At 44.1% G+C, this 19,536-nt stretch overlaps 1 protein-coding gene across 5 annotated transcripts in view; it reads right to left on the reverse strand.

Moving 5' to 3' along the window:
- Positions 1 to 19,536, reverse strand: part of LOC115208268 (receptor-type tyrosine-protein phosphatase alpha) — a 49,010-nt gene that overhangs the window by 28,272 nt on the left and 1,202 nt on the right. The window contains exon 1 of one of the 5 annotated variants that reach the window (XM_029776201.1): positions 5,393 to 5,527. The exons of the other annotated variants lie outside the window; for them this stretch is intronic. The gene's annotated coding sequence lies outside the window, so the exon portion shown is untranslated. Of the gene's footprint in view, positions 1 to 5,392; positions 5,528 to 19,536 lie in introns of those variants that run through there. 5 annotated transcript variants of the gene reach the window in all.

A 19,536-nucleotide genomic window follows, 5' to 3' on the forward strand; every position in this document is an offset into this window, starting at 1 on the left:
GATAAGGTGGCGTGTTCATGTCGGTGAGGTGAAGCTGTCCAATGCTAACTGGAGCTAGTAGCCACATGGATGCAGTTTATGAGTGTAGTGCCTACCAGTCTGATCTATAGGTCTGAGTGCATCAGTCTATGGGGACCTGGCTAAATGTGTTTTGCCCACCAAAGCAGTCCCCAAACCCTTTCAGTGTGTGTGTGTGTGTGTGTGTGTGTGTGTGTGTGTGTGTGTGTTCATCCACAGAGGAGTGTGCGCTGTGAGAGGGATGTCCCAGTGACTTAAGTGGAGAGAGGACATTATTAATTCAAGAGGCACTAGTCAAGTGTTTCCTACTTCATACCTAGGGTATACCCACTCAACACAACAAAATGCCATCTTTTATAGTCAAGTAAGAGAACAGCCACCCTTTGGCGTGATGGATCTCTATTTGTAGCGGAGACGGTAGAGAAAGCTTTCTGAATAATCTCTGGTTGTAATAGCAGTAGAACGGGAGGGGCTCGGAATCACGCACATTCATATGAGCATATTCAGCCCCATCACTAAGCTGATGACAGACATAGTCTAGCGTTCTAGAAATACAAGTTTGACAACACAAAACATCTTATATGCCTAGTAGCCTACGCCATGATACTGTGTACTGTACTGCAAAAGGTACAACGTTCTCCTCTTGCGCTTAACAGTTTCCTGTTACGAAAGCTTTGTTGACAGCCGTGCCCGACCAAGATGTTCCGCTAGTGCAGAGAACAAAGAAGTGGTCCTCAGCGGCTTCCTCTCGCTGCTTCATTTCGGCATTGCAATCTTCCGTTATCTAGGCCTAGTTCCACACAAGCACATCCAATTTGATTAAGGCTATATTGACCACGTCTTTAACGTTCTAGCAAGCTCCCATGGAACTAAAAACGTTTTATTAACATTACGCCACCCGGGTTTGCTTGGGCCAGAATCTGCAAAACTTTTCCAAAAGTGCCCCATTCTTCACGTCGTCCGTTTCGATATCTTGCTGCATTTTCATCACGTCAACCTCCTGAGATGAGATGTCTCGTCAAGTGGTCTATTTCTAGGTGACTAAACAATTTGGGTGGTGCTCGGTTGTCCTTCTACTGCGAGACTGACTACAGTTTTGATGCCACCCCACCTAAATGGAGAGTGAGTATAGATTCAGAAGTGACTACAATGGAGGATATGTTCTATTAAATCAGCCTAACTTTCATGCCGCTTCATTAATAGTCAAGTGCTATAATAAAGCCGTCCACAAAACACAGTCATGTTCGAAACTGCGAAAGTCTGTTTTTCGGTATTTTTTCCTCATGCTTTGTTTAGTTGCCATCTGATTTCAAAAGGATCGAAAGAGGTGAACGATCTAAAAAAAAAAAATGGTTGCAATCGTCGGTAGGACAGAAAGGTGTTAAAGTGCGACAGGGCGCGCACCCAACCATCTTCATATTCGAACAAATGTACCTCCAAAATAAACAGCAACAGTCCATACACAGCCTATTCAGAACTCCGACTCCAGATAGAATGCAGAGTTCGCAGACGATCGCCAAGATATTCCAAAAGCATCATGCATGTTAGTCACTGTGGTTGACTGTTGCCTCATAAACAATACGCTCCCAGGGGTTAAAGCTACAATATCTAACTTTTGGGGCGGCCTGAGTGTGATCTGCTAGTTTTTATGGCCCGTTTACATGGCATACTAGGCCATTTGACCAATCACAGCCCTCCTTTTAGGCTTGGGCGGTATCCAGATATCCATATCGTCACACCGTCCACTTATCCTGGGATTGATGTTATTACCAGCACAGCACACAAGGGGGCGCTAACACCGCAAGAAAGGACCATCGGGTCTCTTACCAGAATGCTAATCAAATTAGCACAAACTAATAGCAAAAATCAGACACTAGCTAAAAGCAAAGAGGCAAATCCAGCTCATAAAGTTACACAGGCATAGCTAGAAGCTACCGAATGTCATTTTCAGTAAGTGTGGCATTTACAAGTTCAAGTGAATGAGAGAAATTGTTCAAATGAACAAAGTTGTGACGCTGCTCTTCCTTCAGAAAAGCATGCACGTGTACACGGAGCAGAGAAGAAAATTATTGAAATCTAAATACTACTAATATTACAGAAAGTTGTAAAGCATCATATGACACCAATGTTTGTAGCGTAGCACCTACAGATGAAACACTACAGATGAAACACTAAAGGAGGCCAGGGTAAACCCAAAATTTCATAAACCAACTTTGACATATTATTGATCAATTATGCTTTTAGATACAAAATGCCAAATATACTGCTCAAAAAAATAAAGGGAACACTTAAACAACACATCCTAGATCTGAATGAAAGAAATAATCTTATTAAATACTTTTTTCTTTACATAGTTGAATGTGCTGACGAAAAAAAAAAAAAAAAAAAATAATCACACAAAAATAATCAATGGAAATCCAATTTATCAACCCATGGAGGTCTGGATTTGGAGTCACACTCAAAATTAAAGTGGAAAACCACACTACAGGCTGATCCAACTTTGATGTAATGTCCTTAAAACAAGTCAAAATGAGGCTCAGTAGTGTGTGTGGCCTCCACGTGCCTGTATGACCTCCCTACAACGCCTGGGCATGCTCCTGATGAGGTGGCGGATGGTCTCCTGAGGGATCTCCTCCCAGACCTGGACTAAAGCATCCGCCAACTCCTGGACAGTCTGTGGTGCAACGTGGCGTTGGTGGATGGAGCGAGACATGATGTCCCAGATGTGCTCAATTGGATTCAGGTCTGGGGAACGGGCGGGCCAGTCCATAGCATCAATGCCTTCCTCTTGCAGGAACTGCTGACACACTCCAGCCACATGAGGTCTAGCATTGTCTTGCATTAGGAGGAACCCAGGGCCAACCGCACCAGCATATGGTCTCACAAGGGGTCTGAGGATCTCATCTCGGTACCTAATGGCAGTCAGGCTACCTCTGGCGAGCACATGGAGGGCTGTGCGGCCCCCCAAAGAAATGCCACCCCACACCATGACTGACCCACCGCCAAACCGGTCATGCTGGAGGATGTTGCAGGCAGCAGAACGTTCTCCACAGCGTCTCCAGACTCTATCACGTCTGTCACGTGCTCAGTGTGAACCTGCTTTCATCTGTGAAGAGCACAGGGCGCCAGTGGTGAATTTGCCAATCTTGGTGTTCTCTGGCAAATGCCAAACGTCCTGCACGGTGTTGGGCTGTAAGCACAACCCCCACCTGTGGACGTCGGGCCCTCATACCACCGTCATGGAGTCTGTTTCTGACCGTTTGAGCAGACACATGCACATTCGTGGCCTGCTGGAGGTCATTTTGCAGGGCTCTGGCAGTGCTTCTCCTGCTCCTCCTTGCACAAAGGCGGAGGTAGCGGTCCTGCTGCTGGGTTGTTGCCCTCTTATGGCCTCCTCCACGTCTCCTGATGTACTGGCCTGTCTCCTGGTAGCGCCTCCATGCTCTGGACACTACGCTGACAGACACAGCAAACCTTCTTGCCACAGCTCGCATTGATGTGCCATCCTGGATGAGCTGCACTACCTGAGCCACTTGTGTGGGTTGTAGACTCTGTCTCATGCTACCACTAGATTGAAAGCACCGCCAGCATTCAAAAGTGACCAAAACATCAGCCAGGAAGCATAGGAACTGAGAAGTGGTCTGTGGTCCCCACCTGCAGAACCACTCCTTTATTGGGGGTGTCTTGCTAATTGCCTATAATTTCCACCTGTTGTCTATTCCATTTGCACAACAGCATGTGAAATTTATTGTCAATCAGTGTTATTTTCTAAGTGGACAGTTTGATTTCACAGAAGTGTGATTGACTTGGAGTTACATTGTGTTGTTTAAGTGTTCCCTGTATTTTTTTGAGCAGTGTATATGTCAACAGTCCTTCCTCCAAAAGGACTGTTCTATGGATGACAAAATCCCCCAAATCATGTTCTTTTTTATGTCGTTAGGGATCACTCTTATCGAGTGTCTCTGCTCCTTTTCTTTCACATGGACTGTGCCTAGGCTAATAACACAGAGGCCATTCTGTCCAGCTCCATCCAATTAAGGATTCCAACGAAGATACGATTGGGATGAAAACAAACACACTTCGTGGCACAGCATGATTAGAGTAGGCCCCCATACCTACTTTTCAGGTGTTAACATTAACCAATGAACGGACCCATTACAGAACGTGAGCCTAACTTATCACAACGACGACGGAAGTTCCCTGGACATGCTTGACAGAGGCTAAAAAAGCCAACGTAGGAATCTCAAAGGACAGTCCGATTTTGAAAGCAGTCATTTGACAAACATTTGACCATGACACAAAGAAAGAAACAGCCTGTTACTTCAAAGGTCTTCCCTGCAATTCCAGTTTTAACAACCGTGGACTTGGATGTAGACCTGTGTTTTTTTGCATTGCAAGTGGTGCCCACAGCATGACTACAGAATAAATACATTGTTCCCTCTCCGCTTGTGGCCAAGTGTCAGCCTAACCAGTGTGGTCACAGGACTGTGTTTCACCTCATGGTATTTCATTCACACAATGAGAGAGATTTACTTCAAAAGGCATTTTACCATTGGTTTCGTATTTCTTGTCCATATGGTCTCTAAATATCAGAATGAAATGAAAACAGCTCAAATCACAGTGCATTTTAGAGGTATGCTAGATCCTCCCGCTTGTTCACATCTGCTTTGGGTTTATGCAACGCTCGTAATAAGCAGGCCTCCACTGATCACTGATTGACAATCCTCTCCTCACCTTAGAACATCAATCTGAGCAGCTGCACTAGACTCACCGAATTCGCTAAAGTTAAATTCTTTACAGTTGATACAGATATGGAAACTCAGCGCATCTGATAACGGTCATTACATTTGACTGAGTCACTCTGTAGACCTACATCTCAAGTCGAACCAGCTCATGAGTGTACATTGCGTGCCAAACAACACCATCAACTCTAGTTCATCCAAGGCGGGTAGCCTAGATTATCAGGACACCGGCTTGCCGGCAGCGCCCGCTGATAAGCAGCCCAACGGCCTTGATGAACTGACGACAGCAAGACAAGCATGTACTGGAGCAGCGCAAATCCCACCCCCCTCACTCGAGGGTGCACTGCTTCACGAGTCATCGCGAGGAGAGATAATGGCAGTCTGTCTGCCCTCATTCATGGCATATTAATACTCTGCCTGTGTCCTGAGGGGGATCCGCTGAGGCAGGAATACTCTGAATGACCCTCTTCATGGCGGCTCAAGTAGGCCATGCCCAAGACTCTCCCTCGCCCTTAACACAGACCACAGATTATACATCCTCAACGCCACACACATCACCCACAATACTCTGGACTTCCCTTTTTTTAGGGCTAGTACTGCTCCTAGTATGCTCTGTGACAGTGCTCGCTCACCTCATTCATATGAGCCAGGAAATTGGTGAAACGGAGTGAAAGATCCAGGATTTGCGCCAAGGCAAAATGTGCTGTCAGCCAAAGCTTGTGGGAGCTAAAGTGTCCGGCTCAAAGGACCAAGCGCAAATGTGGTGACTCAGTCAGGCTGTGCATGTAGGCTGCTTCTGCTTTGTTGTGGGGTTTCTCACAGAGCACGCCAGGGGCCTCTACAGTCTACCCACATCACACAGAGAAGAGGATGTGGCGGCGCTAAGCAGCGGCCTTCTCCCAAAGCCACTGTGACCCAGGAGCGTAGTGTGGGCCAAAGGGGCAGGCTGAAGGCCACAAACCCACAATTACTCTCACTTCATCAGCAAATGTAGGAACGACGGGCTTCCATGCATTGGCCTGCATACAAAACTATAACAAAGGGTCAACATAGTGAACTTGTGCATTTCTAATGGTTTGAATTCCTTATTGCCTACATGGAAACTCATGTGCTGAGTTAGCTAGGATTGGAAACTGTGGCCATTGAGTTGTAAAGTTCAATGGGCAGTCTCATTGCTGCTTGCAGTCCTTCATACAATTTTGCTAGCATTAGCCTACTTTCATATTTACATTTTAGTAATTTTGCAGACGCTCTTATCCAGAGCGACTTACAGGAGCAATTAGGGTTAAGTGCCTTGCTCAAAGGCTCAGAAAGACTTTACCTAGTCGGCTCGGGGATATAATTTGAATAATCAACACACCACCGGCTTTTTGAGCCTGTAAGTCTGATGTTTCTACGTCCCTGCCTATACAACAAATGCTCCCTACGCTCAAGATTCTACATTTCCAAATTGGTTATCATCTAAAGATGTGGAAGACTATCTCCCAAGAACTGCCAGATCCATAAAATGTGTTTGTTGTTTATTTTTAAAGCTACTGATTAAAATGAAGGGACCACAATGGAAATAAGTCATTGACTTACAGTATGTACTGTGAGTACAGTGCATTCGGAAAGTATTCAGACGCCTTCACTTTATCCACAGTTACGTTAGAGCCTTATTCTAAAATTGATTAAATAAATGTTTTTCCCTCAACCTACACACAATAGCCCATAATGGCAAAGCGAAACCAGTTTAGAACATTTTACAAATTATGACAAATAAACTGAAATATCACATTTGTATTCAGTCCCTTTGCTATGAGAGTCAAAATTGAGCTCAGGTGCATCGTATTTCCATTGATCATCCTTGAGATGTTTCTACAACTTGATTGGAGTCTACCTGTGGTACATTAAATTGATTGGACATGATTTGGAAAGGCACACACCTATCTATTTTAGTTCCCACAGTTGACAGTGCATGTCAGAGGAAACACCAAGCCATGAGGTCGAAGGAATTGCTCATAGAGCTACGAGACAGGATTGTGTCGAGGCACAGATCTGGGGAAGGGTACCAAAACATGTTCCAGGATTCCTCCGATGGCTTTGAGGAGTACACCACATTAGTTATTGGCTTCATCAAATAAGTGTATCAATGACATCATCAGGCCTACCGTACAGTGACCACAGTGACCGTACGTACGTACCCCAACCAGAAGCCATGGATTACAGGCAACATCCGCACTGAGCTAAAGGCTAGAGCTACCGCTTTCAAGGGGCGGGACTCTAACCCGGAAGCTTATAAGAAATCCCACTATGACCTGCGACGAACCATCAAACAGGCAAAGCGTCAATAGATGACTAAGATTGAATCGTACTACACCGGCTCTGATGCTCGTCGGATGTGGCAGTGCTTGCAAACTATTACAGACTACAAAGGGAAGCACAGCCGAGAGCTGCCCAGTGACACGAGCCTACCAGACGAGCTAAACTACTTCTACGCTCGCTTTGAGGCAAATAAAACTGCAACATGCATGAGAGCACCTGCTGTTCCGGAAGACTGTGTGATCACACTCTCTGCAGCCGATGTGAGTAAGACCTTTAAACAGGTCAACATTCACAAGGCTGCAGGGCCAGACGGATTACCAGGACGTGTACTATGAGCATGCACTGACCAACTGGCAAGTGTCGTCCCTGACATTTTCAACCTCTCCCTGTCCGAGTCTGTAATACCAACATGTTTTAAGCAGACCACCATAGTGCCTGTGCCCAAGAACACTAAGGTAACCTGCCTAAATGATTACCGACTCGCAGCACTCACGTCTGAGCCATGAGGTGCTTTGAAAGGCAGGTCATGGCGCATATCAACACTATTATCCCAGAAACCCTAGACCCACTCCAATTTGCATACAGCCCCAACAGATCCACAGATTATGCAATCTCTATTGCACTCCACACTGCCCTTTCCCACCTGGACAAAAGGAACACCTATGTGAGAAGGCTATTCATTGACTACAGCTCAGTGTTCAACACCATAGTGCCCTCAAAGCTCATAAATAAGCTAAGGACCCTGGGACTAAACACCTCCCTCTAACTGGATCCTGGACTTCCTGATGGGCCGCCCCCAGGTGGTAAGGGTAGGTAACAACACATCCGCCTCGCTGATCCTCAACACAGGGGCCCCTCAGGGGTGCATGGTCTGTCCCCTCCTGTATTCCCTGTTCACTCATGACTGAATGGCGAGGCACGACTCCAACATCATCATTATGTTTGCTGATGACACAGCAGTGGTAGGCCTGATCACTGACAACGACGAGACAGCCTATAGGGAGGTGGTCAGAGACCTGGCTGTGTGGTGCCAGGACAACAACCTCTCCCTCAATGTGATCAAGACAAAGGAGATGATTGTGGACTACAGGAAAAAGAGGACTGAGCACGCCATTCTCATCGACGGAGCTGCATTGGAACAGGTTGAGAACTTCAAGTTCCTTGGTGTCCACATCACCAACAAACTAACATGGTCCAAGCACACCAAGACAGTCGTGAAGAGGACACAACAAAACCTATTCCCCCTCAGGAGACTGAAAAAATTTGCCATGGGTCCTCAGATCCTCAAAAGGTTCTACAGCTGCACCATCGACAGCACCCTGACTGGTTGCGTCACTGCCTGATATGGCAACTGCTCGGCCTCTGACCGCAAGGCACTACAGAGGGTGGTGCGAACTGTCCAGTACATCACTGGGGTCAAGCTTCCTGCCATCCAGGACCTCTATACCATGCGGTGTCAGAGGAAGGCCCTAAAATTGTCAAAGACTCCAGCCACCCTAGTCATAGACTGTTCTTTCTGCTACCGCACGGCAAGTGGTACCGGAGCACCAAGTCTAAGTCCAAGAGGCTTCTAAACAGCTTCTACCCCAAAGCCATAAGACTCCTGAACACCTAATCAAATGGCTACCCAGAGCATTTGTATTGCCCCCCACCCCCCCTCCTTTACACTGCTGCTACTCTCTGCTGTTATCATCTATGCATAGTCACTTTAATAACTCCACCTTCATGTACATATTACCTCAACTAACCAGACACTAACCGCACATTGACTCTGTACCGGTACCCCCCTGTATATAGCCTCACTATTGTTATTTTACTGCTGCTCTTTAATTACTTGTTAGTTTTATTTCTTATTCTTATCTGTATTTTTTTTAAACTGCATTGTTGGTTAGGGGCTCGTAAGTAAGCATTTCACTGTAAGGTCGACACCTGTTGTATTCGGCACGTGACTAATAAAATTAGATTTCATTTTTATACATTTGCACACACAAAAAAACTTTTTTCTTTGTCACTATGGGGTAGTGTGTGTAGATTGACGAGGGGGAAAAAAGCAATTTAATCAATTTTGGATTAAGGCTGTAACGTAACAAAATGTGGAAAAATGGAAGGGGTCTGAATACTTTCCGAATGCACTGTATATGAAAAATAATCTATCCATTTATCTATACCAGGCAGGCAGGCAGACATTAAAAATGTACGTGCACATCAGTTTGAGCAACGCACCAGGAAAGCAGAGAGTTTACCATTTATAAACATTTCACCCTCCTTCCCAGTGCACCGGGTTAGCCAAATCAAGCGTACCCTCTATTTTCAAAGGACTATCCCAACCCGTAACCTCCAGGCCCATGTGACTTTGCCACACTGACCAACCTCTGCAGAGACCATAATCACACTCCCTCAGCCTTTGCAAGATAAGAGACCCATCCCACGGCTATCAAAGACCCAGAGCTTCTCTACACCCTGTGACATCAGTGTTCCCTCTAGATTTGTTTCCTTATGTAGGGCAGGAAAAATAGACACCAAATTCCACTGATACCATTTGAGGACAAGCCTAACTGGGCTATGGTCAGAGCTAGGTGAGATGGGAGGCCCACCATAAAATCGGGTCAAAAATGGGCCTAAATAGGCTGTGTTTTGAAAATGGCTGCACTAGTGTTTACAAGGTCAAACTGTCACTCAAGCGGCACTTTTTCAATGAGCTGCTACTACCGTGTCTACACACTGGGGCACTAGAAACTATTCTACACCCTCTAGAATCGTAAAGAGTTCATGTCCAACACCCCTCACCTGTTAGATAGGGCCTAAATATTTACCCTAGCATCTGATGTTATTTGCACCAGTAGCTAGGCTTATGCTAGTGTTGTTATCCAGGGGCGTTGCTAGGATTTCAGGACATAGGGGGCTAACCGGGGGAGGGGGGGGGGGGGGGGAGTATTTACATTTCAAAAGCTAAATGTATCAATCTAGTGCACTTTGAGATGAACATCGAGTGAGATTAAATCTACTAAGAATTCTGAAGAAAGTAAAATCAACTCATGTCAACCCTATTCAAAAGTCAAAACATGACATTCTGGTAACTTGGAACACACAGCTACAGTGTATTGCCAAAAACCTCCATACCACTCAACAACTTTGACTTGTCCAATGAGCCAAACTGCTTAAAGAGTCAGTCACTCTCTCTGAAAATGATATCATAATCGAATGACTAAGATACTTTATCTTTCAAAGGAGAGATGTGGCAGACTTTAACGCCTAAGTACAGTGCATTCAACTGAATACAATAATTTCCTGTACTATATTTACTGCCCTATTAAAACGTGTTTTAGAATAGAACCCTAGGTGTATCTGAAACACATCTGTAAATAGATTTGATGACGCTTTTGAATCTGGCTTTATAAACAACACAAAGATGTCAAATCAGCTAATGCCTGAATTAAGTATGCTTTCAAGTTTTTGAAATGCACCATACCGGTAATGGAAAATTCAGGAAAGCAAAAAGGAAGAACATCAGGCAATCATTGTTTATTTAATCTTTCTGAGAACAGAAGATATGTTTCTGAGAGTCTTAGCTTTCAGGAATGGAGTCATAATTGCTAATAGCCCAAACCGTTCCAAGGCTGGAGCCAAATTCATAGGAAGAAGATCATAATTGCATTAGCATTTTGCCAAGGCAGCAGCTACACTTCCTGGGGTCTAAACACATTAAAGCACTTACATTACATACAAAACAAAAGATAAAACAGTACATCATATAACATTATTACACCACTACAATACAAAATGTACAATACCACCATAGAACAATATATGCGTGTGTCTGTACCTTTGTGTGCCTCTTCACAGTCCCCGCTGTTCCATAAGGTGTATTTCTACCTGTTTTTTAAATCTGATTCTACTGCTTGCATCAGTTACCTGGTGTGGAATAGAGTTCCACGGAGTCATGGCTCTATGTAGTACTGTGCACCTCCAATAGTCTGTTCTGGGCTTGGGGACTGTGAAGAGACCTCTGGTGGCATGTCTTGTGGGGAATGCATGGGTGTCCGAGCAGTGTGCTAGTAGTTTGAACAGACAGCTCAGTACAATTCATTTCCCCCAGTAATTCTGTGCAGTTTTGTAAAAGTCCTTTCTAATGAATCATGCGCGACTTGTGAACGTTGTAGAGGGAAACAGAGGGGAATTTTAGCTTTCATTTGTGGGGTCATAATAGCCCAAACAATTCACACGCTAGAGCCAAATTCATAGGAAATAAACAAACTCAACATGCCACACTGGCTTTAGAAACCGCTGGGTGAAAAGTTAAACAGCCTGTACGCCCCTTCGATGCATCGGCATGGTCCTAAAGCACACTGAATCATATTTAGTTTTTTTACAAAATTGCAATCTCACAATTCTTCAACCATCAAAAGGTTCGGGGCTGCACTGTGCCACACCCTTTTATCCATTTAGCTGATATCCTGTTTTTATTAAATGATCACAAAATTTCCTTAGCAACTTTGGGTAGAAAACCGAGGAAAATAAATTGTGTGGTCATCACAATTCAAGCCAGTCGTCCATGAAAGCAATCAATTAGCTTAATTTCTCAGAGATCAAATTATATTTCAACAAATTAGCATTCCTGAAACGTTATTCTTATGTTTTTAACTACAGAAACAGATATGCTGTTGATTGCTGTTTAAAAAAAATATATATATATATCACACACACTGCTCAAAAAAATAAAGGGAACACTAAAATAACACATCCTAGATCTGAATGAATGAAATAATCTTATTAAATACTTTTTTCTTTACATAGTTGAATGTGCTGACAACAAAATCACACAAAAATAATCAATGGATATCCAATTTATCAACCCATGGAGGTCTGGATTTGGAGTCACACTCAAAATTAAAGTGGAAAACCACACTACAGGCTGATCCAACTTCCCAATGTCCTTAAAACAAGTCAAAATGAGTCTCAGTAGTGTGTGTGGCCTCCACGTGCCTGTATGACCTCCCTACAACGCCTGGGCATGCTCCTGATGAGGTGGCGGATGGTCTCCTGAGGGCCCTCCTCCCAGACCTGGACTAAAGCATCCGCCAACTCCTGGACAGTCTGTGGTGCAACGTGGCGTTGGTGGATGGAGCGAGACATGATGTCCCAGATGTGCTCAATTGGATTCAGCTCTGGGGAACGGGCGGGCCAGTCCATAGCATCAATGCTTTCCTCTTGCAGGAACTGCTGACACACTCCAGCCACATGAGGTCTAGCATTGTCTTGCATTAGGAGGAACCCAGGGCCAACCGCACCAGCATATGGTCTCACAAGGGGTCTGAGGATCTCATCTCGGTAGCTAATGGCAGTGAGGCTACCTCTGGCGAGCACATGGAGGGCTGTGCGGCCCCCCCAAAAAATGCCACCCCACACCATGACTGACCCACCGCCAAACCGGTCATGCTGGAGGATGTTGCAGGCAGCCGAACGTTCTCCACGGCGTCTCCAGACTCTGTCACGTCTGTCACATGTGCTCAGTGTGAACCTGCTTTCATCTGTGAAGAGCACAGGGCGCCAGTGGCGAATTTGCCAATCTTGGTGTTCTCTGGCAAATGCCAAACGTCCTGCACGGTGTTGGGCTGTAAGCACAACCCCCACCTGTGGACGTCGGGCCCTCATACCACCCTCATGGAGTCTGTTTCTGACCATTTGAGCAGACACATGCACATTTGTGGCCTGCTGGAGGTCATCTGGCAGTGCTCCTCCTGCTCCTCCTTGCACAAAGGCGGAGGTAACGGTCCTGCTGCTGGGTTGTTGCCCTCCTACGGCCTCCTCCACGTCTCCTGATGTACTGGCCTGTCTCCTGGTAGCGCCTCCATGCTCTGGACACTACGCTGACAGACACAGCAAACCTTCCTGCCACAGCTCGGATTGATGTGCCATCCTGGATGAGCTGCACAACCTGAGCCACTTGTGTGGGTTGTAGACTCCGTCTCATGCTACCACTAGAGTGAAAGCACCGCCAGCATTCAAAAGTGACCAAAACATCAGCCAGGAAGCATAGGAACTGAGAAGTGGTTTGTGGTTACCACCTGCAGAACCACTCCTTTATTGGGGGTGTCTTGCTAATTGCCTATAATTTCCACCTGTTGTCTATTCCATTTGCACAACAGCATGTGAAATTTATTGTCAATCGGTGTTGCTTCCTAAGTGGACAGTTTGATTTCACAGAAGTGTGATTGACTTGGAATTACATTGTGTTGTTTAAGTGTTCCCTTTATTTTTTTGAGCAGTGTATATACAGTTGAAGTAGGACGTTTACATACACTTAGGTTGGATACATTAAAACTAGTTGTTTTCAACCACTCCACAAACTTCTTGTTAACAAACTATAGGTTTTGGCAAGTCGGTTAGGACATCTACTTTGTGCATGACACAAATTATTTTTCAACAATTGCAAACAGACGGATTATTTCACTGTATCACAATTCCAGTGGGTCAGAAGTTTACATACACTAAGTTGACTGTGCCTTTAAATAGTTTGGACAATTCCAGAAAATGATGTCATGGCTTTAGAAGCTTCTGATAGGCTAATTGACATAATTCGAGTAAATTGGAGGTGTACCTGTGGATGTATTTCAAAACACAGATTCCCGGTCGGAATATTATCGCTTTTTTACGAGAAAAATTGATTTTAAACAGCGGTTGACATGCTTCGAAGTACGGTAATGGAATATTTAGAATTTTTTGGTCACGAAATGCGTCGTGCTCGTCACCCTTATTTACCCTTTCGGATAGTGTCTTGAACGCACAAACAAAACGCCGCCATTTGGATATAACAATGGATTATTTGGTACCAAACCAACATTTGTTATTGAAGTAGAAGTCCTGGGAGTGCATTCTGACAAAGAACAGCAAAGGTAATACAATTTTTTTTATAGTAAATCTGACTTTGGTGAGTGCTAAACTTGCTGGGTGTCTAAATAGCTAGCCCTGTGATGCCGGGCTATCTACTTAGAATATTGCAAAATGTGCTTTCACCGAAAAGCTATTTTAAAATCGGACATAGCGAGTGCATATAGGAGTTCTGTATCTATAATTCTTAAAATAATTGTTGTGTTTTTTGTGAACGTTTATCGTGAGTAATTTAGTAAATTCACCGGAAGTGTTCGGTGGGAATGCTAGTCACATGCTAGTCCCCTGCTAATGTAAAAAGCTGGTTTTTGATATAAATAAGAACTTGATTGAACAGACATGCATGTATTGTATAACATAATGTCCTAAGATTGTCATCTGATGAAGATCATCAAAGGTTAGTGCTGCATTTAGCTGTGGTTTGGGTTTATGTGACATTATATGCAAGCGTCCCACCTAGCCCAGAGAGGTTAAGTTCGTAGCTGCTACACAAACTTCTTAGAGGTGAGGTCTTCTGATAATTACCAACAATATAAAAAGGGCGTGGCATGGGAACAGAGGCAACCGATTGAAAGAGAAATGCACTTTATTTACATTCAATACAGTATGAACATAGCCTTACCTTTGCTTCACAAAATGCACAATAAAAAAATATTCAGTTATGTTTGTTCAATGTCAGAGATAAGTAGGCCTACTGGAACCCCTAGGAACGCGTGCCGAGAAAGAAGAACGGATCTTCAATCTACTACAATGCACAGAACGCATATACTTACAATTACAGAGATCATTAATAAGGACTAACATTGTATCCACTCCCAGAGCACACCAAATGTCACAACATTTGTGAATGACTGCAAACACTCAATTTGTTGGGAGCCATCGTCAGTGATACCCACATTCAAAAATAAATGTATCAGTCCATTCCATTCCGTTTACCTTTCTTTCCTCTGTCACATTTGGGTTCCCGAGTGGCACAGCGGTCTAAGGCACTGCATCTCAGTGCAAGAGGCGTCACTACAGTCCCTGGTTTGAATCCAGGCTCTATCACAGCCGGCCGTGATTGGGAGTCCCATAAGGCGGTGTGCAATTGGCCCAGTGTCAATTGCAAGCGTCCCACCTAGCCCAGAGAGGTTAAGAGTGTGCTCCTAATCTCAGCTCGTTACCTGTATAAAGACTAGAGGTCGACCGATTAGAGACTAGAGGTGGGCCAATTTCAAGTTTTCATAACAATCTGTGTTTTTGGCCACCGATTTGCCAAATTAAAAAAAAAAAATCTTTTTTTTCTTCTTTTATTCTTTTTTTTTTAATATAAATATTTTTTAACCAGGCAAGTCAGTTAAACCTGCATCTTTAGTTAATATTGCCTGCTAACATGAATTTCTTTTAACTAGGGAAAATGTGTCACCTCTGCAACAGAGTCAGGGTATATGCAGCAGTTTGGGCCGCCTGGCTCGTTGCGAACTGTGAAGACTCTTTCTTCCTAACAAAGACAGCCGACTTCGCCAAATGGGGGATGATTTAACAAAAGCGCATTTGCGAAAAAAGCACAATCGTTGCACGACTGAACCTAACCATGAACATCAGTGCCTTTCTTAAAATCAATACACAGAAGTATACATTTTTAAACCTGCATATTTAGCTAAAAGAAATCCAGGTTAGCAGGCAATATTAACCAGGTGAAATTGTCACTTCTCTTTCGTTCATTGCACGCAGAGTCAGGGTATATGCAACAGTTTGGGCCGCCTGGCTCGTTGCGAACTAATTTGCCAGAATTTTACGTAATTATGACATAACATTGAAGGTTGTGCAATGTAACAGGAACATTTAGACTTATGGATGCCACCCGTTAGGTAAAATACGGAACGGTTCTGTATTTCACTGAAAGAATAAACGTGATAGTTTCCGGATTTGACCATATTAATGACCTAAGGCTCGTGTTTCTGTGTGTTATTATGTTATAATTAAGTCTATGATTTGATAGAGCAGTCTGACTGAGCGATGGTAGGCAGCAGCAGGCTCGTAAGCATTCATTCAAAATAGCACTTTTGTGCGTTTTGCCAGAAGCCCTTCGCAATGCATTGCGCAGTTTATGACTTCAAAACCTAACAACACCCAAGATTAGCCTGGTGTAACCGATGTGTAATGGCTAGCTAGTTAGCCGGGTGCGCGCTAATAGCGTTTCAAACGTCACTCGCTCTGAGACTTGGAGTAGTTGTTTCCCTTGCTCTACATGGGTAACGCTGCTTCGAGGGTGGCTGTTGTCGATGTGTTCCTGGTTCGAGCCCAGGTAGGAGCAAGGAGAGGGACGGAAGCTATACTGTTACACTGGCAATACTAAAGTGCCTATAAGAACATCCAATAGTCAAAGGTATATGAAATACAAATCATATAGAGAGAAATAGTCCTATAATTCCTATAATAACTACAACCTAAAACTTCTTACCTGGGAATATTGAAGACTCATGTTAAAAGGAACCACCAGCTTTCATATGTTCTCATGTTCTGAGCAAGGAACTTAAACGTTAGCTTTCTTACATGGCACATAATGCACTTTTACATTCTTCTCCAACACTTTGTTTTTGCATTATTTAAACCAAATTGAACAGGTTTCATTATTTATTTGAGGCTAAATTGATTTTATTGATGTATTATATTAAGTTAAAATAAGTGTTCATTCAGTATTGTTGTAATTGTCATTATTACAAATAAATAAATAAATAAAATGGCCGATTAATGGGTATCGGGGGTTTTTGGGCCCCCAATAATCGGTATCGGCATTGAAAAATCATAATCGGTCGACCTCTAATAAAGACACCTGGGAGCCAGAAATCTTTCTGATTGAGAGGGGGTCAAATACTTATTTCCCTCATTAAAATGCAAATCAATTTATAACATTTTTGATATGCGTTTTTCTGGATTTTTGTGTTGTTATTCTGTCTCTCACTGTTCAAATAAACCTACCATTAAAATTATAGACTGATCATTTCTTTGTTAGTGGGCAAACATACAAAATCAGCAGGGGATCAAATACATTTTTCCCTCACTGTACCTTTGTTGATCTTTGTCGGAATGCACTCCCAGGACTCCCACAAGAAATGTTCATTTTGTTCGATAAAGTCCATCTTTATGTACAAATACCTCCGATTTGTTCACGGGTTTAGTTCACTATTCCAAAGGCACAATGCGCGAGCGCAAAATCCTGACGAAAAGTCAAGAGTTCCATTACAGTTCGTAGAAACATGTCAAACGATGTTTACAATCCTACAGAGTCCAAAAGGAAGCACAGCCGCAAGCTGCCCATTGACACGAGCCTACCAGACGAGCCAAATTACTTCTATGCTCGCTTTGAGAGAAGTAACAAGCAGACCAACATAGTCCCAGTGCCCAAGAACACTAAGGTAACCTGCCTAAATGACTACCGACCCATAGCACTCACGTCTGTAGTCATGAAGTGCTTCGAAAGGCTGGTCATGGCTCACATCAACACAATTATCCCAGAAACCCTAGACCCACCCTAAATTGCATACCGCCCCAACAGATCCACAGATGATGTAATCTCTATAGCACTCCACACTGCCCTTTCCCACCTGGACAAAAGGAACCCTATGTGAGAACGCTATTCATTGACTACAGCTCAGCGTTCAACACCATAGTGCCCTCAAATCTCATCACTAAGCTAAGGACCCTGTGACTAAACAGCTTCCTCTGCAACTGGATCCTGGACTTCCTGACAGGCCTCCCCCAGGTGGTGAGGATAGGTAACAACATATCCGCCACGCTGATCCTCAACACAGGGCCTCTCAGGGGTACGTGCTCAGTCCCCTCCTGTACTCCCTGTTCACTCATGACTGCATGGCGAGGCACGACTCCAACACCATCATTATGTTTGCCGATGACAACAGTGGTAGGTCTGATCACCGACAATGACGAGACAGTCCATAGGGACGAGGTCAGAGACCTGGCCGTGTGGTGCCAGGACAACAACCTCTCCCTCAAGACAAAGGAGATGATTACAGGAAAAAGAGGACCGAGCACACCCCCATTCTCATCGACGGGGCTGCATCACTACCTGATATGGCAACTGCTCGCCATCTGATTGCAAGGCACTACAATGTGTAGCGCATACTGCCCAGTATATCACTGGGGCCAAGCTTCCTGCCATCCAGGACCTCTATACCAGGCGGTGTCAGAGAAAGGCCCTAAAAATTGTCAAAGACTCCAGCCACCCTAGTCATAGACTGTTCTCTCTTCTACCGCACAGCAAGCAGTACAGGAGCGCCAAGTCTAGGTCCAAAAGGCATCTTAATAGCTTCTACCCCCAAGCCATAAGACTCCTGAACAGCTAATCAAATGGCTACCCAGACTATTTGCATTGTCCCCTCCCCACACACTTTTACACTACTGCTACTCTCTGTTTATTATCTATGCATAGTCACTAACTCTACCTACATGTACATATCACCTCAACTACCTTGACTAACCGGTGCCCCCGCACATTGACTCTGTACCGGTAACCCCTGTATATAGCCTCGCTACAGTTATTTTACTGCTACTCTTTAATTATGTTATTTTTTAACACTTATTTTTCTTAAAACGGCATTGTTGGTTAAGGGTTTGTAAGTAAGCATGTCACTTTAAGGTCTACACCTGTTGTATTCGGCGCATGTGACAAATAACATTTGAATTAGAATGCGTTTTTGTTTTTTGGTGGAATGACCCTGTATCAATATCCTCCCCCATCACTACTAGACTCCTCTTTGCGAGGAGCAGTGATGAGCCCAGACATGACGGGATCGGGGCAGCCCTGTCGACATGCTAGGGCAGTCCAGGTCTGACGAGTCAATGTCAGATCGAGGCAAGCAGCTTCTGCTTTGCACTTGAATAGTCAAGACATGACAAGCCGAGCTCGGGGGAGAGGAAACTGCATTCTGGGATAGTGCATAGTGGGGCGAGACCAACGCAACCGCTCACACTGAAGCAGTCCAGACATGACTAGTCAGCTCCCTTTGGACACAGCTGCACACAACTCATTTATGATGACACACCAAGCTCTGCCATAGGCCTACTTCCTACTTGGAGTATTGCTGTTGTCAATCTATTCTTTCTTAATCCGTTCCTTCCTTTCTTGACATAATGTTGATATTTGACCATGTTATCATACCGATGTTATCTTCTTTGACCCAAATACTGAAAACCATAGTCTATTCCCTTTTTGTAAGCTGTTGAGTGTTATCCATGTTGCTGGCTGTGACCGACAGTGAGCATACATGTAGCTTTTATAAATAAAGCGTATGTGCATTAGGCCATATTCTATACATATAACATATCTCCACTTTCACCATGATTAAGTCAGGTCTCATGAGAATTAAATAAAGACTCAAGTTGCACTACATTCTCAAGCTTTGCTGCAAATATCGGCTAATGATGAAACACAAATGGCATCAAATGACAGTTGACTCCAGCTTAATAAAATCCCTGGTTTCAAAAGGTGAAGTGACAGAATGTGGCAAATATTCCTGAATGACTCCTGTTTTGCCAAATGTATTTTCTGTTTAGTAACCTTTATTGATTAGATAATTGAGGA

Source organism: Salmo trutta, chromosome 14 (assembly GCF_901001165.1).
Source record: "Salmo trutta chromosome 14, fSalTru1.1, whole genome shotgun sequence".
NCBI classification, from domain to species: domain Eukaryota; kingdom Metazoa; phylum Chordata; class Actinopteri; order Salmoniformes; family Salmonidae; genus Salmo; species Salmo trutta.